The sequence below is a fragment of the Sycon ciliatum genome, chromosome 7 (genome assembly GCF_964019385.1).
Source record: "Sycon ciliatum chromosome 7, ocSycCili1.1, whole genome shotgun sequence".
Lineage (NCBI taxonomy): Eukaryota > Metazoa > Porifera > Calcarea > Leucosolenida > Sycettidae > Sycon > Sycon ciliatum.
In genome coordinates, this window is record NC_088649.1 from 34,756,352 (window position 1) to 34,776,790 (window position 20,439).

Below are 20,439 nucleotides of genomic sequence, written 5' to 3' on the forward strand. Positions count from 1 at the left end.
TCACGTGACCAGCATGACGCTACACTGTCCACTGAACAATGCAGTGTGCCAGTACACAAACCAGTCTACAGTGTGGAGATATTGAACTACACAAGTACTCGAGTACCGTACTCAGTTTATACAGTCATAATAATACAGTCAGCCCTCGTTTATCCGGTCCTCTTTTATCCGGATCCCTCGCCATCCGGACGAAAATTGTTGATTACCGATTTTTCAGCATACATGTATGTCATGCATACATACAGTATGTACATGGTTGTTCGATTATCCAGTTCCCTCGCCTATCCGGATTTTTTTGTGGGAAACGGATGTGTGCGGTTATGCGAGGTCTGACTGTACATTCATGAATTGGAGAACAGCATCCAGTTTTACTATCACTAGTATCAGCTATATGTGGCAAGAGAAGTAGTCAAACACATCACTGGTAATAACATATCACCTGAGATATGGGAAACAGTAGGAAGAAAACGGGTGCAGAATGCAGTGGAAAATAATAATTTTATGTAGTCCATTGCATGGACAGCAGCAAAAACGAGGCCAGTAGTTATAATAGTGCAACATGGATACGCAGACGAGTATTTGTGTATGAATGTGATCATGAACAAACACACTCATCAAGTACCGGTAAACCATGGTCTTTTCATTTCTCTAGTGAAATTGAAGTAGTCACCAGCAGTTATTACCGCAAGAAAATACCACGAAAACTTGCCTAGCCTAGTGGTGTGTAACATTTAAAACACACAATGATAATGTGTGGTTGGGGAAGGATATAGGGGGAGGGGTGATAAGGGGGAGGGGTGATAAGGGGGAGGGGTGATAAGGGGGAGGGGTGATAAGGGAGGGGGGGGGGACAACGTTACTTCTCCATCAAGGAAGGTAGAAGTTTCAAGACCAAAATAAAAACAATTGAGAAGAGAACAATTATTGATGAAATGGATATGTTCCATCTTCATTCACCTTGTGTACTGTCTGAACAGATAGACATGTACAATGTACATCTTGACAATCCTCTGCATTCTGCATTCAACACAATCATACAGAAGACAACAAAACAATGACATCATCGTATTACATCATCATCGACCAGCTGATGTGATACACGAAATCATGATTACATACCAGGGACTACCACCATCAGTTTGTATGATTGTTTTTAATAGATAACAGCATTGGCAGGTTACAAAGAACAAACATTGATTTCTGCATTTTCTGGATCTCGGCAAGAAGGGCATACCGATGTATACATGATGATTGGACTGTGCATGGATGGAAAGCAGTACTTGAAAGATAGCACCGGTCTCAGCACCGGTCTCAGCACCGGTCTCAGCACCGGTCTCAGCACCGGTCTCAGCTACTACACTCCCTGTTCTTTGGTACCTGACAGTAGATGGGTTGCGCACAAAAGAGAATTCGTAAGACCATGCCGTCAGACCACGCGTTTGGCCGAAAGTTGCCGAAAAGATTCGTTCAAACGCGACCGAAAGAGACCAGATCTACGAAACTATTTTTCGTCATATGGAGTAAGTAAAAAAGTAAATTATCGTGTCCGTTCCCAAATGGAACTCATGACGGCCGCTAACACCCGGTAAACCCTAGCGGCAAATGCAGCGCTGCAGCCCACAGTCAACTGGGAACTTGTGGCCAGGCACATGGGGTACATTGATGCAGCTAATGGCGTTTCTCGTCACTTGTACCAGTGGTTGTGAGACTTATCCACTCACCCCCACCGTCCTATGCAGTACATTGTACATACTACTCCCTGTCTTCACTCTCTTCGTACCCGCAGCGCTAGCATCGACCCAATACGAAAAAGTCTGTACGTTGTGCGCAACCTCAAGGCTAACGAATACCGTACTCCTTTAATTGTTTCCTTAAATGTGTGTACAGTGTTGCTAATGTGTGTACAGTGTTGCTAATGTGTGTACAGTGTTGCTAATGTGTGTATAGTGTTGCTAATGTGTGTACAGTGTTGCTAATGTGTGTACAGTGCTGCTCAATGAAATCCAATAGAGTCACTCTAGTTCGCGCCTTGCATCATACCGCAGCTCAGTGTTCACAGGTCTATGAGTGAAGAACAGCAGGCGTGTACTTGAGTGAAGTGACTGGATTTCATTCAGCACTACTCTACATAAGCCGTATAAGCCGGGGTTGAAACCGTGCTTCTATTCAAGTTATGCTTCTATTGAAAACATGCAGTTGTACATGTGAACATCATCAATGTACAGTGTACAGCATACATTGGCACACATGTAGTCAGCTAGTACATGTAATTACATTCAAATCAGGATTCTGTGCCATGACTGAGCTTTGGAAAATCAGCTTCTATTCCAGTCATGACACTTCTATACAGGTCATGCCTTTCTACGTGACACTTCAGTATATTGTGCTGGTAGTGGTTGACAAGAGCAGTTCTGTATAGACATACACACACCATCAGAAAACCTTACCTTCTAGTAATGAACAGTAGCCAGTAATGTTCAGGTCTCCTACACCAGCAACCTCATCATCCACAACACAGGTAACCATAACAACAGCACCTGAAGAAACATGAGCCATGGCATGCACAGTAACAGCCGCAGAAACAGCAGCAACAACAACAAAGGCAGCGATAACAGCCGCAGAAACAGCAGCTGCAGCAACAACAACAGGAGAAAGAAGTCACCGAGTTAGCAACAGCATCAACAGCAATAACAGCCACAGCAACATCAGGTGCAACAGCAACAGCATTGTGCAGGCGGATAAGCAGAGTTGCAGTTGAAGGCACACACACACACACACACACACACACACACACACACACACACACACACACACACGCATACACACATACACACACATACACACACACACACACACACACACACACACAAACACACACACACACACGCACACACACACACACACACACACATACACACACACACACACACACACACACACACACACACACACACACAAACACACACACACACACAAACACACACACACACACACACACACACACAAACACCTAGGTGTACACACAGTGCTGTATGAAGGAGTGGTCTAAACATTCATCAGGGGCGTAGCACCCGCTACGACTGGTACGACCATGGCCGTACCACTTTTCGAAAAGTGTGGTTCGTCCGGAACGTGCAAAACCGTAATAAAAAAATCAGGATCCATCGATGCATATGCGCATCAGACTTTGACCTTTTTCTCGACTCGTACTCGTAGATCTGCCATGCATCTGTGCATGTCCATGCACGTCTCTTCTGCCCGTGAAATATTTCTATGACTTATAAACTGTGCCAGAAGTGTGCCAGAAGTTCCCAGAACGCAGGATTTTGTGTCTTTTTTACAAAATTCCCCCCCCCCCGGACCCCCCTCCAAAACGGCCTTCGGCCGCGCCGACCTTTGGTCGTATCACTTCCAAAACCTCTCCTACGCACCTGTTCATAGTTAAACACTCTAGGTCATGATGCATGGACAACACACGGAGTAAAACATATGAGAGAATGAGATGAGTAGAAGGGAAAATTGGAAATAAAGTCATTCCAATGTGCACCATACTGACTACAAAGTCTACAATACAATAACACTGGATCTTTGACTCCTGCCAGGGATGGGGGAGAGAGGGGGATGTGGGATGGGGGAGAGAGGGGAGTGGGGGCGAGAGGGGGAGAGAGGGGGAGAGAGGGGAGTGGGGGAGAGAGGGGGGGCGCTAAGAGATGTGTCAGGAAATAAAATTACAAAAAAACTGTACCTTTCCAATATGAACCATCCAGTCTTCTGTTCAGTCACCCAAACAAATCATTTCCACAACTAGAAGATGTCCTGCAAGACCATGGCAGAAGTACCTACAGCAATAACAGCAAACACAGCAATGTGTCGAGAAATCACCTCTGAACCACCACCAACAGCAAATCTAGTAGCAACAACAGCAGCAACAATAGCTGCAACAATAGCTTATTGGCGATGGTACCATCGTGAGAATATAGAATTCAAATAGCTGCAACAACAGCAAGACCAATAGCAGCAACAGCAGAAACAACAGCAAGAGCAAAAGCAGCAGCAACAGCGACAACAGCAACAGAAACAGCAACAACAACAGCAAGAGCAGCATCAGCAAGAGCAGCAACAGCAGCAGCAACAACAGTAGCAACAAAAGCAACAACAGGAAAAGCAGCAGCAACAACAGTAGCAGCAGCAACAGCAACAGCAGCAGCAACAGAAACAGCACCAGCAACAGCAGCCACAAAAGTAGCAGCAGCAACGACAACAGCAGCAACAGCAGCAACGCAAACAGCAGGAATAACAACAACAGCGGCAGCAGCAGCAGTGGAAACAACAGCAGTAGTAGCAACAGAAGAAGCAGCAGCAACAGCAACCGTAGCAACAGCAGACACAGCGACTACAGCAGCAACGGTAGGAACAGCAAAAGCAGACACAGTAGCAATACAAACAGCAGCAATAGCAGCAACAGCAATAGCAGTAGCAGCAGCAACAGCAAACACAGCAGTAACGGCAGCAACAGCAGCAGCAGCAGCAGCAGTAGGAGCAACAGCAACAGCAACAGCAGGAGCAACAGCAGCAGCAGCAGCAGGAGGACCAGAAACAGCAGCAATATCAACAGCAACGACAACTGTAGCAACAGGTGAAGATAAAAACGATGTGCAGTCATTTCCCCAGGACAATTATCCAATTCAACCTGTTTTGATTATAAGTTTGAACACATCTAAATAGGGAAAGAAGAGAGGGGCAAGATAATGTAGTTAACAATAAGATTATATTTTTCTACAAGCTGTACCTTTCTGCATTGCAGCAATATCATCCAGGTATGTGAACGTCATCAGAAACCTCACTGATCTGCATACATCTGATTCCTGTTACCCAGGACCAGAGATGAAGCAGAGGAATAGTACAGCTACTGACAACACCATGAGTCATGATCTCTATCACAGCAGCATCACCCTCTCAGCAACTCGACCAGCAACTGCAACTGCAACAGAAGCAGAGGCATAAACAGGCAAACAACAGTATCAGCAGCAATAGCAGCAGTAGCAGTATCAAGATCAGCAGTAGCAGTAGCAGTGTCAAGATCAGCAGTAGCAGTAGCAGTGTCAAGATCAGCAGCAGCAGCAGTAGCAGGGAGACAGACACAACAGTTTGAATAGGCAGAGCCACCATTCCTTGGTGTCATGGGAAGGAGAGTTTGGAGAGAATGCCATGGAAATGGAAGAGATGGAATTAATGAATGAGTATGTAAAGTGCAAACAAAAAGTCCCTTCCAACCCTGTGTACAGCTGGGCATGTAACGAGGAGAAGTTGAAGTGAAACAATTATTCCATGCCCAATTCTCCCATTATACAATGCTATTCCATGTGAATATGGGTGCTGTGTGATGGGGTGGGGGGGGGGGGGGGGGGTGCTAACAGTGCAGGGGTTGGGGGTACTAATAGTGCAGGGGTGACAGTTAATTTTAAAAAAGTACCTTTCAAATCTGAACCATCCCGGCTTCCGTCCATCAGCCAACAGATCACTTTGCATATGGAGACCTTGGCAGAACAACCCGCTGCAATATGAGCAACCACGCCGCCACTGTTTATAATCCGCCTGAGACAGCAACAGCAGCAGCAACAACAACATTAGCGAAACCAACAGCATAGCAACAGTACAGGTCTTGCCAGTACAGCAACAGTACAGGTCTTGCCATCACAGCAACAGTACAGGTCTTGCCAGCACAGCAACAGTAGAGGTCTTGCCAGCACAGCAGCTACATTAGTTTCCAGCACATCAATAGCTACAGTAGCACTATCACCAGTATAGAAACACTTGCAGTAGTAGTATCACCAGCAGTAAACGTCATATTCAGAAATGACAGTACATGGCCAGTCGTCTTCAAGTTCTCACCAAAACTACCACAGTGTGGTCATGTGACCGGGGATTATTTTCAAACCAGATCCGTGGTATGCTAGTTTAAACCCACCCATATATGGAAACAGGAGACGGGCAAGGGAAAGTAACTGACAAAAAGAAATCCTTAGACACAACCTGTACCTCACTAAGACGCAGCTCTGCCATCCAGATTTCTGCCCATCATCTGAGTACTCGCTGACACACACGTAACGGATCACTGTTCAGCACATCTGACCATGGAGGAAGCAGCAGTAACCGTAGAGACACTGGCAACGCTATCCGCAATAGACATTATGACAGCACATGAATACACACACACACACACAGAAAAATAAGTGACTGCCTGAAGCAACATCAATAGCAGCCTTGGAAACAGCAGCAGCAGCAGCAGCAGAGGTAGGAGGCAGAAATAGCAGCAACAACAGGAACAGCAACAACAAAGCAGCAACAGCAACAAAAGAAACAGCAACACACAAAACACACACACCTGTCCTGTCCTGTCCTGTCCTGTCGAGCCACTGCCACAAGGGTCACGTGGGCCCGGAGGGGCAACGGAGAGAGAAGAGGAGAACGCCGTCCTACGGCGTCCCGGACACAACGAGAGGTCGTCAGGATTCAGGTCACCTACGACTGTTGCCCCGAGACTAATGTATGGCCGGAGGAGAACTTGAGCAGCGGTGTCTATTTCTCCCTGGACCGAACGGAATCAGCAGCCGCAGGACGCACAGTGCGCGCCACAACACGCCTCCACTGCGGCTGGGGACGGAGCCACACACTTGTGACTGGCAGGGCAAACACACACACACACACACACACACACACACACACACACACACACACACACACAGAGGAGCAGCAACAGTAGCACAGAAGCACAGCACAGAAAGAGAATGGAGTCAGGAGAAATAGCACCACCAGTAGCAATATCAATGGTTTAATAATACTTCAGCGATTGCCCAATCGTATACATTTTATAAGAAGCTGTATAAGTACAGTTGATGATACTCTTTGACATACCTTGTAGTAGTCACATCCATCTGCTACACAGCTACAGAAATAACAGGACGACCGCTCTGCTGTTGATACGATAACACAACCATATCTGTAGCAGTGCAATGGGAAAATTCAGAAAGAAAAAAAAGAAACAAAAAGCAGCAACATGCAGTTGCATAAATAGCAGCACCAGCAGCAGTAACAACAGGACAAGCAGCACCAGCAGCAGCAATACCAGCAGCAACAGTAGCAGCAATACCAGCAGCAGTAGGAACAGTTGCTGGACCATCACCAGCACCAGCAACAGTAGCAGCAATGCCAGCAATAGTAGCAGCAGTAGCAACAGTTGCGGGACCATCACCATCATCATCACCAGCAGCAGCACCATCACTAGTAGGACAAATGACCGGGTCGAGAACTCGTCTGCAGTACAGTACGGCATCATGGAGTTATACGAGGATACAATCAATCACTTTCCTGACAAAATGTCGGGGAGGGGCGCATGGAAGCGACGGGGCTCTCTGGCGGGATTTTACGGTATGTACCATTACGGTGTGTGTTGTGAAATCCTAGCCGGTACAAATTTCATGACCCTACAGTACTATAAACACATAATACATGTCTGACTTGTTAGTATGGTAAAATTAGAATTCTGTAAACACACCGATATTCGCGTCACTAAATTTTCGACATTTCTTAGAACCAGGGAGTTTACAATGGAAAATGTTCGCAAAGGACTGTGGCCACTTTCATAAACTCACTGTTCAAATTTGACTTCGCTCTGGTTAATCAATATTCACATTAAGTTTGGGTTCCACTGCGGCTCCGCAGCTCGGCTGCTCCGCGGCACTTGGCTGCATGCAGGGGAGCAGCGCGGTTCCACTGACACTCGTCATTCGTGAATGACGAGCTCCACGGTTATTTTGCTCCACGGTTATTGACGATGTTTCACCTGCCTGCGCGCATGCGTGAAATCAAAAAACCTCGTTTTCTGGCCTGCGCAACGAAAAATTTTTGAATTTTACAATTCTTGTGTACAAAACAATGCAACGTACGGGAAACAGGTCGAGCCGCGACCGCGGCTCGCAATTTATGATCAAGAATCGTAGCGAAAGGTCGCTGTGAGCCGCGGCCTTTCTGCTCCAGCTCAAGCCACGGTCACTATGGTAATGATGACGGATGATGAGCAGCAGAGCAGCGGAGCCGCAGTGGAACCTGGCCCTTACTCTCTTGTCGTGAAAATAGCAAACAATAATGTGTGGTGAATATTGTACAGTTACCAGTAGTAACAAATAGCAGATTATTAACAATAGAAAGTCTACTTACTCACTTCACTACAGTCTTCTGGCAGATATACTTGCATTAGAGCGTTCGGCGCACAACTACCATCATCTTTGCCCTCCAATCCTGTGATTTTCCCCGGCAGACGAATGCTGCTGAATGCCACCGAAAGATCACCTCCTCTGAATCACCAACTACAGCAACATTAGCTGCAACGAGAATAATAGCAGCAACAACAGCAGCAACAATTGCTTTTTGACGATGGTACCATCGTGAGAATAAAGAATTCAAATAGCTGCAACAACAGCAAGACTAATAGCACCAACAGTAGAAACAATAGCAGCAAAAATAGCAGCGGCAGCGGCAAAGAAAGTAACAGCAGCAGTAGCAGTAGCTCCAACGACGGCCGCAAGACTAATAGCACCACCAGCAGCAACAACAGCAACAGCAAAAGCAGCAGCAACAGCGACAACAGCAACAGAAAAAGCAAGAACAACAACAACCGCAACAGCAATAGCAGCAGCAACAACAGCAGCAACAACAAAAACAACAACAGCAGCAACAACAACAACAACAGTAGCAGCAGCAGCAGCAGCAGCAATAACAGCAGCAGCCACAACAGCAGTAGCAACAACAGCAACAACAACAGCACAAGCACCAGCAGCCCCAAAAGTAGCAGCAGCAGCAGCAGCAAAAGCAGCAACAACAGCAGTACCAACAGCAGCGTTGTAAACAGCAGAAACAGCAGCAATAACAACAATAGCGGCGGCAGCAGCAGCAGCAGAAACAACAGCACTGGTAACAGTAGCAGTAGCAGCAGCGACAGCAGCAGCAACAGCAGCAGCAACTGCAGCAGTAGCAGCAACAGCAGCAGCAACAGCAGCAGCGACAACACCAGCAACAGCAGCAGCAACAGCAGCAGCAACAGCAGCAGCAACAACAACAACAGCAGCAACAGCAACAACAACAACAACAACAACAACAACAACAACAACAACAACAACAACAACAACAACAACAACAACAACAACAACAACAACAACAACAGCAACAGGAGCGGCAACAGCAGCAGCAGCAGGACCAGAAACAGCAGCAATAACAACAGCAACAGCAATAGTAGCAACAGTAGTACAAGTAACAACAAGGCCAAACGATGGCACCACACAGCAGCTATCTCGGTTAATCCATCAGATCACCGAGAAAAGAGACGCCGTGTTCTGAAGACAGTATGCAGTGGTGTGCGTTCTGTGTGTTTTCTGTGCGTTCTCTGTGCGATCTGTGTGCGCTCTGTTCTCTTGTGTATTCCCTGTGCGATCTGTGTGTTCTTCATGTACTGTGCAGAAGACTCCAGATATTGTAGAATTTACGAGTGTCACTATTATTTATCTACTGTGTTTATTCTATATTTTGTTAATCCTTCGTTCTTCCGAGAGCACAGTCAAAGCGTTTACTAGGAGTTAGTTACTAGTACATCGCTGATTGTTACAAGCAGTTTACAGGTTACAAAACAGCTGGTGTTGTTTCTAAGTTGATTATCTCGAATTTGAATTGTTACTTATCTTTGCATTCCTTCAGAAAGTCCGTTCTGCAGCTCTGGTCCGTCCAAGTGTAGGTTTTGCTCTGACAAGGCTTGCCTTCACCCTGTGGGTGCTAACACTCTCTGACAGGACATGGTTGAAATTGCGTTGAGTTCCTATCAGCACAGATCTTCGTTTTCCTTGTTCTTTGAACTTCCTTTGACTTCTACTTTCGAATTTCACTGTTTGTATTATTTTCTGACTTTTCTTGATTTTCCATTATTTTTGTCCACTGCGTGCCAGTACAGCTTGTGTATCGTCATGGCAGCGTGACATCATTGTTTTTCTCATATGCATGCACGTGATCTACGCATTTCTTCTTTGGAGCGCTGTGTGCCACGTAGCTTTGCGTGCGCCAGTGTCTTCGTGGTTGAGAGTTCTTGAGAAGACGAGCAAGTTGTCGTTTCGGTTTCTGATGTGCGGTGGAAAGCGCCTCCACGCGTACATTATCTGGTAGCAGAGGATGGTTAGAGGTTCAGTTTAGTTTAGTTGTAGTGTATGTATCAAATTTAGTTGTACCATGGACGAACTACGATCGGCAAAGATTCGAGTGAAGTCCAATTTCACGAATATCAAACGTGGAATACTGACAAAGCTGCACAGTGAGACCACGCCCATAGACGCCAGAGACCTGAACGCTGGGATAGATGCACTGAACAATGCGGCAGAGGAGGCAGTGCGGGTGATGCTTGAGCTGTGCAAGCTGATGAGAGCGGCAGGTCGCCCTACTGAGGCAATATACGATGAGCTGGACGAGCTCCAAAGCAAGTACGATAACGTGTTAGAGCAGGCCAGCGAAGTGCTCGCCGAGATATGCTCTGCGCGGCCCAGTCGTGGAGGGAGATCTCCAGCGGGCAAGGAGAGAGCCCAGAGAATTAAGGAAGTGCGGGATCTGCTGCAAAGATCGGAGATCGTTGCTGAGAGCGAGGCTGATAAGGAGGAAAAAAGTGAACAGGCACCAGAAAAAGAAAAAAAAGAGAAATTTATGCATACTGTGCCGAAGCGAGAACCGCACCAGGGACCTGTCGGTCTGGAGTCAGGACTCTTACCGAGTAGTCTATCTGGGTCGTCGGCACCGAGTTCCTTGAGTGTGACTGCTGCCAGCTCGGGGACTGCTGCCAGCTCAGGGACTGCTGCCAGCTCGGGGACTGCCGCTCGCGCTCCGAGTAGCAGCAGTACTAGTAGTAGCAGTAGTACGAGTACCTTGGCAAGTAATAGTTCTGTGCCTGCTGGCAGTGCTGCGGCTCCCATCAGTACGGCGGCTAGTTCTGTGCCTGCTGCGGCTCCCATCAGTACGGCGGCTAGTTCTGTGCCTGCTGCGGCTCCCACCAGTACGTCGGCTAGTTCTGTGCCTGCTGCCGCCTTTAGTAATAGTATGTCGTTGAGGTCTGTGCCGGCTGTTGTAACAGCTTCGAGGGGCATAACCTCGGTTGTAAACTCGGGTCAGGCTGGACCACTGACAGCCAGTGGCGGAGGCAGAGCCACCAGTCAGCCTGTAAGAGCACCAGTGACCAGTACTAGCCTTCCGCCAGCAGTGTCAGCACCGAGTGTAGTGGCACCAGCACCGGTAGCAGCACCAGCACCATTCGCAGCACCAGCAGCGTTCACAGCACCTGCACCGTACGCAAACTTTCCACCAGGTGGAATGGTAGAGCCATGGCGGCAGATGCCACGAGTCGGCATTCCAGTTTTCACCGGAAACCGCAAAGAGTACGAGCAGTGGCGAGCTGCCTTCAACGCATGCGTAGATGTCTCGCCAGCCAACGATGCGTACAAGCTGCTGCAGTTGCGTACTTACCTGAAGGGCGAGCCGCTGGAGACGATCAGTGCCCTCGGGTACTCGCCAGCAGCTTATGCAACGGCAAAGGCGAAGCTTGAGCGCAAGTATGGCGGCAGTCGAAGACAAATTGCTCTGCAGCTGGAGGACATTGAGAGAATGCCCACCGTCCGCAGTGGTCGCCAGCGCGAACTGGTGCGGTATTCTGAGCTGCTGGAGATCGCAATAGTAAACTTGACGGATGCGGGGCGTTCCCATGAGCTGGGTCCGGGAACTCTGTATAACCAGCTGCTGCGAAAGCTGGATGAGAAGCTGATCGCGCAGTATCAGCGTTGGCTATTCGTGCAACAGCAGCCAGAAACAGTCACCATGTTAGCAGTGTGGCTGGAACAAGAGGCAGAGTTCCTGACTGTGGCAGCAGAAACGGCAGACGGGATCAGCATATCCCAGCCAGCAGCGTCAGCACACGCGCCTGCCAACCGGCAAGTCAGGCCAGGGTCTCACCCACACAACAGATCTTTTGTGGCTCGTAGCGGAAAGTCGTGTGAAGTGTGCGGCGATGTCCATGGCGTGTGGCAGTGCGACCAGTTCAAAGGAATGACTGTTGTAGAGCGCTGGGTCAAGGCCAAAGCAGCGCGTCTGTGTTATCGGTGTCTGGCGAGTGGTCACCGTGGCAACGACTGTGAACGGACGAGAGTTTGCGGCGTTGATGGTTGCGACTCCACGCACCATAGGCTCCTGCATGGGCAGCAGCAGATCAAGAACAGAGATCCGCCCAAGGACAGACCAAGCACAAAAAAGCAAGGTGTGTACCTCGCCACTGAGGGGGAGGCGCAGGAGTCTCAAGCAGCAGCAACGACCATGAAAGCCAGTGGCGCTGGGAATTTGGCTTTGCGAACCGTACCAGTCATGATCGGCAATGGCAACAGACGTGTGCGTATCAATGCCCTACTGGACGACGGCAGCACGCAGACGTATGTCAGCGCCCGAGTAGCAGCAGAACTTCAGCTAAGTGGACCAAGCTCCAAGATATCAGTCGGAGTACTAAACGGACAGCGCTCAACGTACGACACCCAGGACGTCGACGTGCAGCTCAGCAGCGTAGATGGCAGCTGGGAGCGCAAGATCCAGGCGAATACGCTACAGCAAATCACTGACGACATGCACGCAGTGAATTGGTCAACAGAGCAGCGGCATTGGCCACATCTCAAGGAAGTGACATTTGCCAGCTTGCCGAAGCGTAGAGAGGTAGATATGCTCATCGGCATTGACCAACCAGACATCCATTGTGCGCTGGAGGAGATACGTGGTGCTCCTGGAGAACCTGTGGCGCGTCTGACAGTGTTAGGGTGGACATGTGTCGGGCCCACGACGTCGACAATGGCTAGATCGTCATTGTTCCAGTACAGCTATGCGGCAGGGGTACGAGACCAGTCAGATGTAACCGCAGAGCTCAACCGCACGATGCAGCGTTTCTGGGAGGTGGAAGTGAGTGGTACCCACCAAGATCCAGCAATCGCACTATCTGTCAGTGACGCAGCAGCTCTGCAGACAGCAACATCGTCACTAACGCAATCGGCAGGACGGTACCAGGTAGCTATCCCCTGGACGGAGAAAGTCTCAGAGCTCAGCAACAATTTCGGCATGGCAGCGCAGCGGCTGCGTAACACGGAGAGCCGACTGGCGAAGAATGAGACAGTAGCGGCAGCGTACAACGGCACAATCAAGGCGTACGCTGAGAAAGGCTACATTAAGGAAATACCGTATGATCCAGCCGACACATCCAGCTGGTATTTGCCTCACTTTCCGGTAGTTCGGATGAACAAAGACACCACCAAGGTCCGGATCGTTTTTGACGCCGCAGCAAAGCACCGCGGCATCTCGCTGAACGATGCAATTCATCCTGGGCCAAAGCTGCAGCAAGATTTGTTCTGCATCCTGCTGCGGTTCCGCAGTCGATCGGTGGCACTTGTGTGCGACATTCAGGAAATGTACCTGCAGATTGAAGTGGCTGAGAATGATCGTCAGCGTCTACAGTTTCTTCATCGCGACGAGCAGCAGCGCATCAAGTGCTATCAGTTCCAGAGATTGGTGTTCGGGCTGAATGTGTCACCGTTCTTGGCACAGTTCGTTGTGCGGGAGCACGCCCAGAACAATGCCAACCAGCTTCCACTAGCGGCCGAGTCAGTACTGAAGTCGACGTACATGGACGACACCCTCGACTCTGTGGATGATGAAGTCACCGCCATGCAGCTATACGAGCAGCTGACTCAGCTGTGGGGCTCAGCGTCAATGAAAGCACGGAAGTGGCTGTCGAATTCCGAGGAGGTATTGAAGAACGTGCCGATCGACGATAGAGCCTCAGTAATCGACCTGAGCAGCAGCGAGCTACCGGCAACAAAGACACTCGGAGTGGCATGGTCCGCTCAGGACGATGTGTTCTCCTTCAACTTCAGTCCGGAGCATGATCAGTCCGTCACGAAGAGAGCATTCCTGAAGAAACTGGCGACAGTGTTCGACCCCCTCGGCCTCATCGCACCGTTTGTTGTTCAGGGGAAGATCCTGATGCAGGATATCTGGGCAGCAGGTCTGGACTGGGACGACACGCTGACGCCCACACTACTAGCAGCGGCCACAGAGTGGTTTCAGCAACTGCCTCATCTCACCAAGGTAGCAGTTCCTCGTTGCATTCGATCACCCGGCAGTGACGATGTGGAGCTGCACGTATTCGCTGACGCATCCAGTGTGGCGTATGGCGCGGTTGTCTATGCCAGAAGCAAGAGCAGCGACACTGTCCAAGTACGATTGGTAGCCGCCAAGACGAGAGTGACACCGCTCAAGGCCACCAGCATTCCGCGTCTGGAATTGATGGCAGCAGTGATTGCAGTGGAATTGGCAACCTCAGTGACATCGGCGTTGCAGTTGAGTATGGACAAGGTGGTCTTCTGGTCAGACAGCATGGACGTGATCCACTGGATTCGAAGTGCCAGTCGAAAGTTCAAGCCATTCGTTGCCCATCATATTGGACTGATTCAGACGGCTACGCTACCTCAACAGTGGCGGCATGTACCGACAGCGAGCAATCCAGCGGATCTCGCGTCACGTGGTGCTACGGTCTCAGCATTAGTCCAGAGTTCATTGTGGTGGGAAGGTCCGTCATTTCTCCACAGTGACTCAGCCGACTGGCCGGCATTGCTAGCAGGTCCACCGACAGCCCCGAGCGCTGAAGAGTTTAAGCAGAGCAGCGCAGCGGAAGCAGTGAGCTTCGTAACTGTTGCACAGCCGCCAGGATTTCGCCTGAAGCCCGAGCGATATTCCGATTGGTTGCGTCTCGTGCGAGTGACAGGGTGGGTTATGCGCTTCATCGGCAACTCCGCTGGCCGGACTCGCATCACCAGTGAACTGACAGCAGAAGAGATCAGTGACGCCGAGCAACTGTGGATCGCGCAAGCTCAGAGCGAGGCGTTTAGCGACGAGCTGAAGAGTGTGCGCAACAAGCAAGTAGTGCCAGCCAGATCAGCACTACTGAAGCTCAACCCCAAGGTCGACGCAGATGGGTTGCTGCGTTGCGACGGCAGGACGCAGTACGCCGAGTGGCTGCCACACAACGTGAGATTTCCAGTGATCTTGCCACGCAATCATCACATCACGCAGCTTATTGTGAAGCACCATCACGAGCTGCAGCAGCATGGCGGCACGAACCAGACGCTGTCGTCGCTAAGCTCAACGTTCTGGGTAGTGTCTGCCCGTGAAGCAATTCGAGAGTGGGAGCGTGAGTGTTCGGTGTGTCGAAGAGAGAAAGCCAAAGCAGCGGAGCAGCAGATGGCGCCTCTGCCCAAGGTGCGGCTATCACCACCATTGCGGGCATTCGCTCGTACAGCTGTGGATTTTGCTGGGCCATTCGTGACAGTCCAAGGCAGAGGCAAGCGGCGAGAGAAGCGATATTTGTGTCTCTTTACATGTCTACTCAGTCGAGCAGTGCACCTTGAGATGGCGTACGGTCTTGACACAGATGCCTTCCTCCGCGCACTGTCTCGATTCGTCGACAGGCGTGGTCTGCCCATGCAGATGTTGTCGGACAACGGCACTAACTTCGTCGGCGCCAACCGAGAGCTCAAGGAACTGGTTGACGCCCTGGACCAGGATGCTGTACAGCGCTCAGCGGCCAACCGCGGTCTCACCTGGTCGTTCAATCCTCCGCTCGCTCCACACTTCGGTGGCGCTCACGAGGCGATGGTGAAATCCGCAAAGCGAGCAATCCAGCACATTCTGGGCAATGCGGATGTCAACGACGAGGAGTTGATGACAGCCTTTTGTGGTGCAGAGGGCCTACTGAATTCTCGTCCGCTGAGTTATCAGTCTGCAGACCCGAAGGATCAGACTGTGCTGACGCCAAATCACTTCCTGACGGGACAAGCGGGAGGTCGGTTCGCTCCAGAGTCGGTGGATGACACGCCGTTTCATCCTCGCAACCGTTGGCGAGTTGTACAAGAGTTAATCCAGCATTTCTGGAAGCGCTGGATGCAAGAGTGGGTGCCCGCCCTGAACCGTCGGACCAAGTGGCCGCATGCACAGAAGAGCCTGCAGCCCGATGACGCCGTTCTCGTACTGCAGTCGGACACTCCGCGCGGACAGTGGCCTCTGGGACGTGTGGACAAGGTGTTCCCAGGAGCAGACGGCAAGGTGCGTGTCGCCGAAGTATTGGTGGGCAGCAAGCGCTACACTCGTCCAATCACCAAGCTGTGCCCACTGGAGTTCTAAGCAGGGTTGATCCGTGTCTGATCAAGAGGGGGAGAATGTTCTGAAGACAGTATGCAGTGGTGTGCGTTCTGTGTGTTTTCTGTGCGTTCTCTGTGCGATCTGTGTGCGCTCTGTTCTCTTGTGTATTCCCTGTGCGATCTGTGTGTTCTTCATGTACTGTGCAGAAGACTCCAGATATTGTAGAATTTACGAGTGTCACTATTATTTATCTACTGTGTTTATTCTATATTTTGTTAATCCTTCGTTCTTCCGAGAGCACAGTCAAAGCGTTTACTAGGAGTTAGTTACTAGTACATCGCTGATTGTTACAAGCAGTTTACAGGTTACAAAACAGCTGGTGTTGTTTCTAAGTTGATTATCTCGAATTTGAATTGTTACTTATCTTTGCATTCCTTCAGAAAGTCCGTTCTGCAGCTCTGGTCCGTCCAAGTGTAGGTTTTGCTCTGACAAGGCTTGCCTTCACCCTGTGGGTGCTAACACTCTCTGACAGGACATGGTTGAAATTGCGTTGAGTTCCTATCAGCACAGATCTTCGTTTTCTTTGTTCTTTGAACTTCCTTTGACTTCTACTTTCGAATTTCACTGTTTGTATTATTTTCTGACTTTTCTTGATTTTCCATTATTTTTGTCCACTGCGTGCCAGTACAGCTTGTGTATCGTCATGGCAGCGTGACATCATTGTTTTTCTCATATGCATGCACGTGATCTACGCATTTCTTCTTTGGAGCGCTGTGTGCCACGTAGCTTTGCGTGCGCCAGTGTCTTCGTGGTTGAGAGTTCTTGAGAAGACGAGCAAGTTGTCGTTTCGGTTTCTGATGTGCGGTGGAAAGCGCCTCCACGCGTACACGCCGGGCAAACAGTAATTGCTTGCTTCTTCGACCTATCTTAGGCGTTTGACCGGGTGTGGCACCAAGGACTGCTTGCAAAATTGGCCCACCTCGGACTCGATGGCAAATGCCTCCAGTGGCTTGCCTCTTATCTCACCAACAGACGACAACGTGTGCAAGTGGAGAGCAGCAAATCAACCTGGCTGAACATTCCAGCGGGGGTCCCCCAAGGCTCTGTCTTGGGGTCGCTTTTGTTCACGGCCTACACAGTTGATCTGCCAACCGCCTGCATAAATGCCAACACTGAGTGCAGCCAGTTTGCCGACGACACTGCCATCATTGCCGCTCACGAGAATTTTCTAGCCGCAAAAGAGCACCTCCAGTCAGCTGTGACAACCGCGGCACAGTGGCTGAAGGATTGGCATCTCCTGGTCAACGAAAGTAAGACCACTGTCATCCACTTTCACCACACCAACCGGCCACCTCCGGACCACCATCAATCACACTCAACGATACCAACCTCACTGTGGCCTCAAGGCATCGCCACCTTGGCCTCCTCATACAGCAGAATCTATGCTGGAACTCGCATGTTGACTACATCATCACTAAAGCGACCAGGAAGATGTTCCTTCTCCTGCGACTACGCAATTCCTTAAACACTTCTGCTCTCTCCTCCAACTATGTAACTTACATCCGCCCTATTCTTGAGTATGCTTGCACTGTCCTCTCACCCCTCCCCGCAACCCTGAACGACCGGCTTGAGCGCATCCAACGGCGCGCCACTCGCCTCTGTTTGCATCTCCCCCTCTTTGAACACAGAACCCACTCCGTGCTGCTGCACCGACTCAAATGGCGATCACTCAGCAGCCGCCGTACCCTCTCCCATATCCTTCTTGCACATAGCCTGCTTCATAGATATGCACCACCACACCTTCTTGCAATTCACCTACCCCGAATACAACCCATTCGCACGCTCAGGTTCCCCCGAACCTTTGAGCTACCCACAACACGTACAAACCGGCTAAGAGACTCCCCCATCTATGCTTCTCCTGATCTCTTTAATAGCATTCCACTCAGCCTTCGGCAAATCAACCCCAGACGAGATTTCAAAGCAAACATCCTACCACTTGTCATCTCTTCCGTATGTACTTGCTCACATTGCTCAGCACATCTATAGCTCCATTGCGCCCAGCCTATGTGATAAACTCCCTATTGCCATTGCTATTGCCTCAGCAAGCAGCTAAACTTTGATCTCTCTGTATCTGATCCCCGTGCCTGTAATTATTTTTCTCTTATTGGCCACAGGCCATCGTGAGAATAAAAGATTTCAAAACAACAACAAAAACAACAACAACAACAACAACAACAACAACAACAACAACAACAACAACAACAACAACAACAACAACAACAACAACAACAACAACAACAACAACAACAGGAGCGGCAACAGCAGCAGCAGCAGGACCAGAAACAGCAGCAATAACAACAGCAACAGCAATAGTAGCAACAGTAGCTATAGTTGCAGATAAGAACAATGTGCAGTCATTTCCCCAGGATAATTATCCATTTCGACCTGTTTTGATTATCAGTTTGAACACATCTAAATAGGGAAAGAAGATAGGGGCAAAATAATGTAGTTAACAATAAGATTATATTTTTTTACAAGCTGTACCTTTCTGCATTGCAGCAATATCATCCAGGTATGTGTACGTCATCAGAAACCTCACTGATCTGCATACATCTGATTCCTGTTACCCAGGACCAGAGATGAAGCAGAGGAATAGTACAGCTACTGACAACACCATGAGTCATGATCTCTATCACAGCAGCATCACACTGTCAGCAACTCTACCAGCAACTGGAACAGAGGTATAAAGAGGCAAGTAGTGGAAACAACAACAACAGCAACAACAGCAGCCGCAGCAGCAGCAGAAACCAGCACGACCAGCACAGCCAACACCAGCAACAGCAGTAGTCACAGTGCCGAGATCAGCAGCAGCAGCAGCAGCAATAACAGCAGAGAGACAGACACAACAGTTTGGATAAGCAGAGCTACCATTCCTTGCTGTCATGGGAAGGAGAGTTTGGAGAGAATGCCATGGAAATGGAAGAGATGGAATTAATGAATGAGTATGTAAAGTGCAAACAAAATGTCTCTTCCAACCCTGTGTATAGCTGGACATGCAAATATACCCATAGAGGCTTACGTACACTGTAGACAAGAGTGGTGATCTAGATATGCAGTGGTTAAAACTTAGATAACTCACTTTCTAATGGATAGACAACACAGGTAGGAGTATGAGAGTTGTTTGTAACGAGGAGAAGTTGAAGTCAAACTATTATTCCCGTAGCTATGCAGAAGACGTTACTTCAGTAACGTCTGGCGCTAGCCAAGGTCCACACAGCTTTAATTTGGTATTTGTGTGTGTGTGTTTGTTTGTTTGTTTGTTTGTGTCACGCCTGGCGAATCCCAGGATATGCCTGAAAAAAATAGGAGAATTGAAAAATTTATAACATCCTATGCTTTTTGCCATCAGATCACATTGTGAAACAACTTGGAAGAATTAGTATGTATGCGAAGTGTATCGGGGGATGCATGCAGGGCGCGCGATAGTGCGGGATCGAATCCCAGGTTATGTCTTAAAAAAAAGAGGATTTTTTTTAAAGAATTTATAACATCCCTATGCTTTTTTTTGTCTAGGTCATCAAGGCAAAAAAGCATAGCGTAGGGCCCTGAGCTTCCAAACTCTCTCGTTCCATGCACAATTCTCCCATTATACAATGCTATTCCATGTGAATATGGGTGCTGTGTGATGAGGGGGGGGGGGGGGACGGAGCGGGGCAGGGGTTGGGGTGCTAACAGTGCAGGGGTGACAGTTAATTAAAAAAAGTACCTTTCACTCTGAACCATCCCGGCATCCGTCCATCAGCCAACAGATCATTTTGAATATGGAGACCATGACAGAACAACCCGCTGCAATAAGAACAACCACGCCGCCACTGCTGAAAATACCCCTGAAACAGCAACAGCAGCAGCAACAACAACATTAGCGAAAGCAACAGTACAACAGTAAAGGTCTTGCCAGCACAGCAATAGTACAGGTCTTTCCAGTACAGCAACAGTAAAGGTCTTTCCAGCACAGCAACAGAAAAGGTCTTTCCAGTACAGCAATAGTAGAGGTCTTGCCAGGACGGCAGCTACATTAGTTTCCAGCACATCAATAGCTGCAGTAGCACAACCACCAGTATAGAAACACTTGCAGTAGCACTATCACCAGTATGGAAACACTTGCACAAGCAGTATCACCAGCAGTAAACGTCA

The 20,439-nt window shown here is 49.2% G+C and overlaps 1 protein-coding gene across 1 annotated transcript in view; it reads right to left on the minus strand.

Moving 5' to 3' along the window:
- Nucleotides 1-348: 348 nt before the first annotated feature.
- Nucleotides 349-20,439, minus strand: part of LOC135821387 (uncharacterized) — a 39,977-nt gene continuing 19,886 nt past the window's right edge. Inside the window, exons 10-20 of the mRNA XM_065334459.1 lie at nt 20,012-20,132; nt 18,790-18,975; nt 8,218-8,381; nt 6,916-7,000; nt 6,386-6,673; nt 6,040-6,173; nt 5,474-5,595; nt 4,790-4,981; nt 3,746-3,839; nt 2,448-2,537; nt 349-1,017 (exon numbers count right to left, since the gene is read on the minus strand). The gene's annotated coding sequence lies outside the window, so the exon portion shown is untranslated. The remainder of the gene's footprint in view (nt 1,018-2,447; nt 2,538-3,745; nt 3,840-4,789; nt 4,982-5,473; nt 5,596-6,039; nt 6,174-6,385; nt 6,674-6,915; nt 7,001-8,217; nt 8,382-18,789; nt 18,976-20,011; nt 20,133-20,439) is intronic.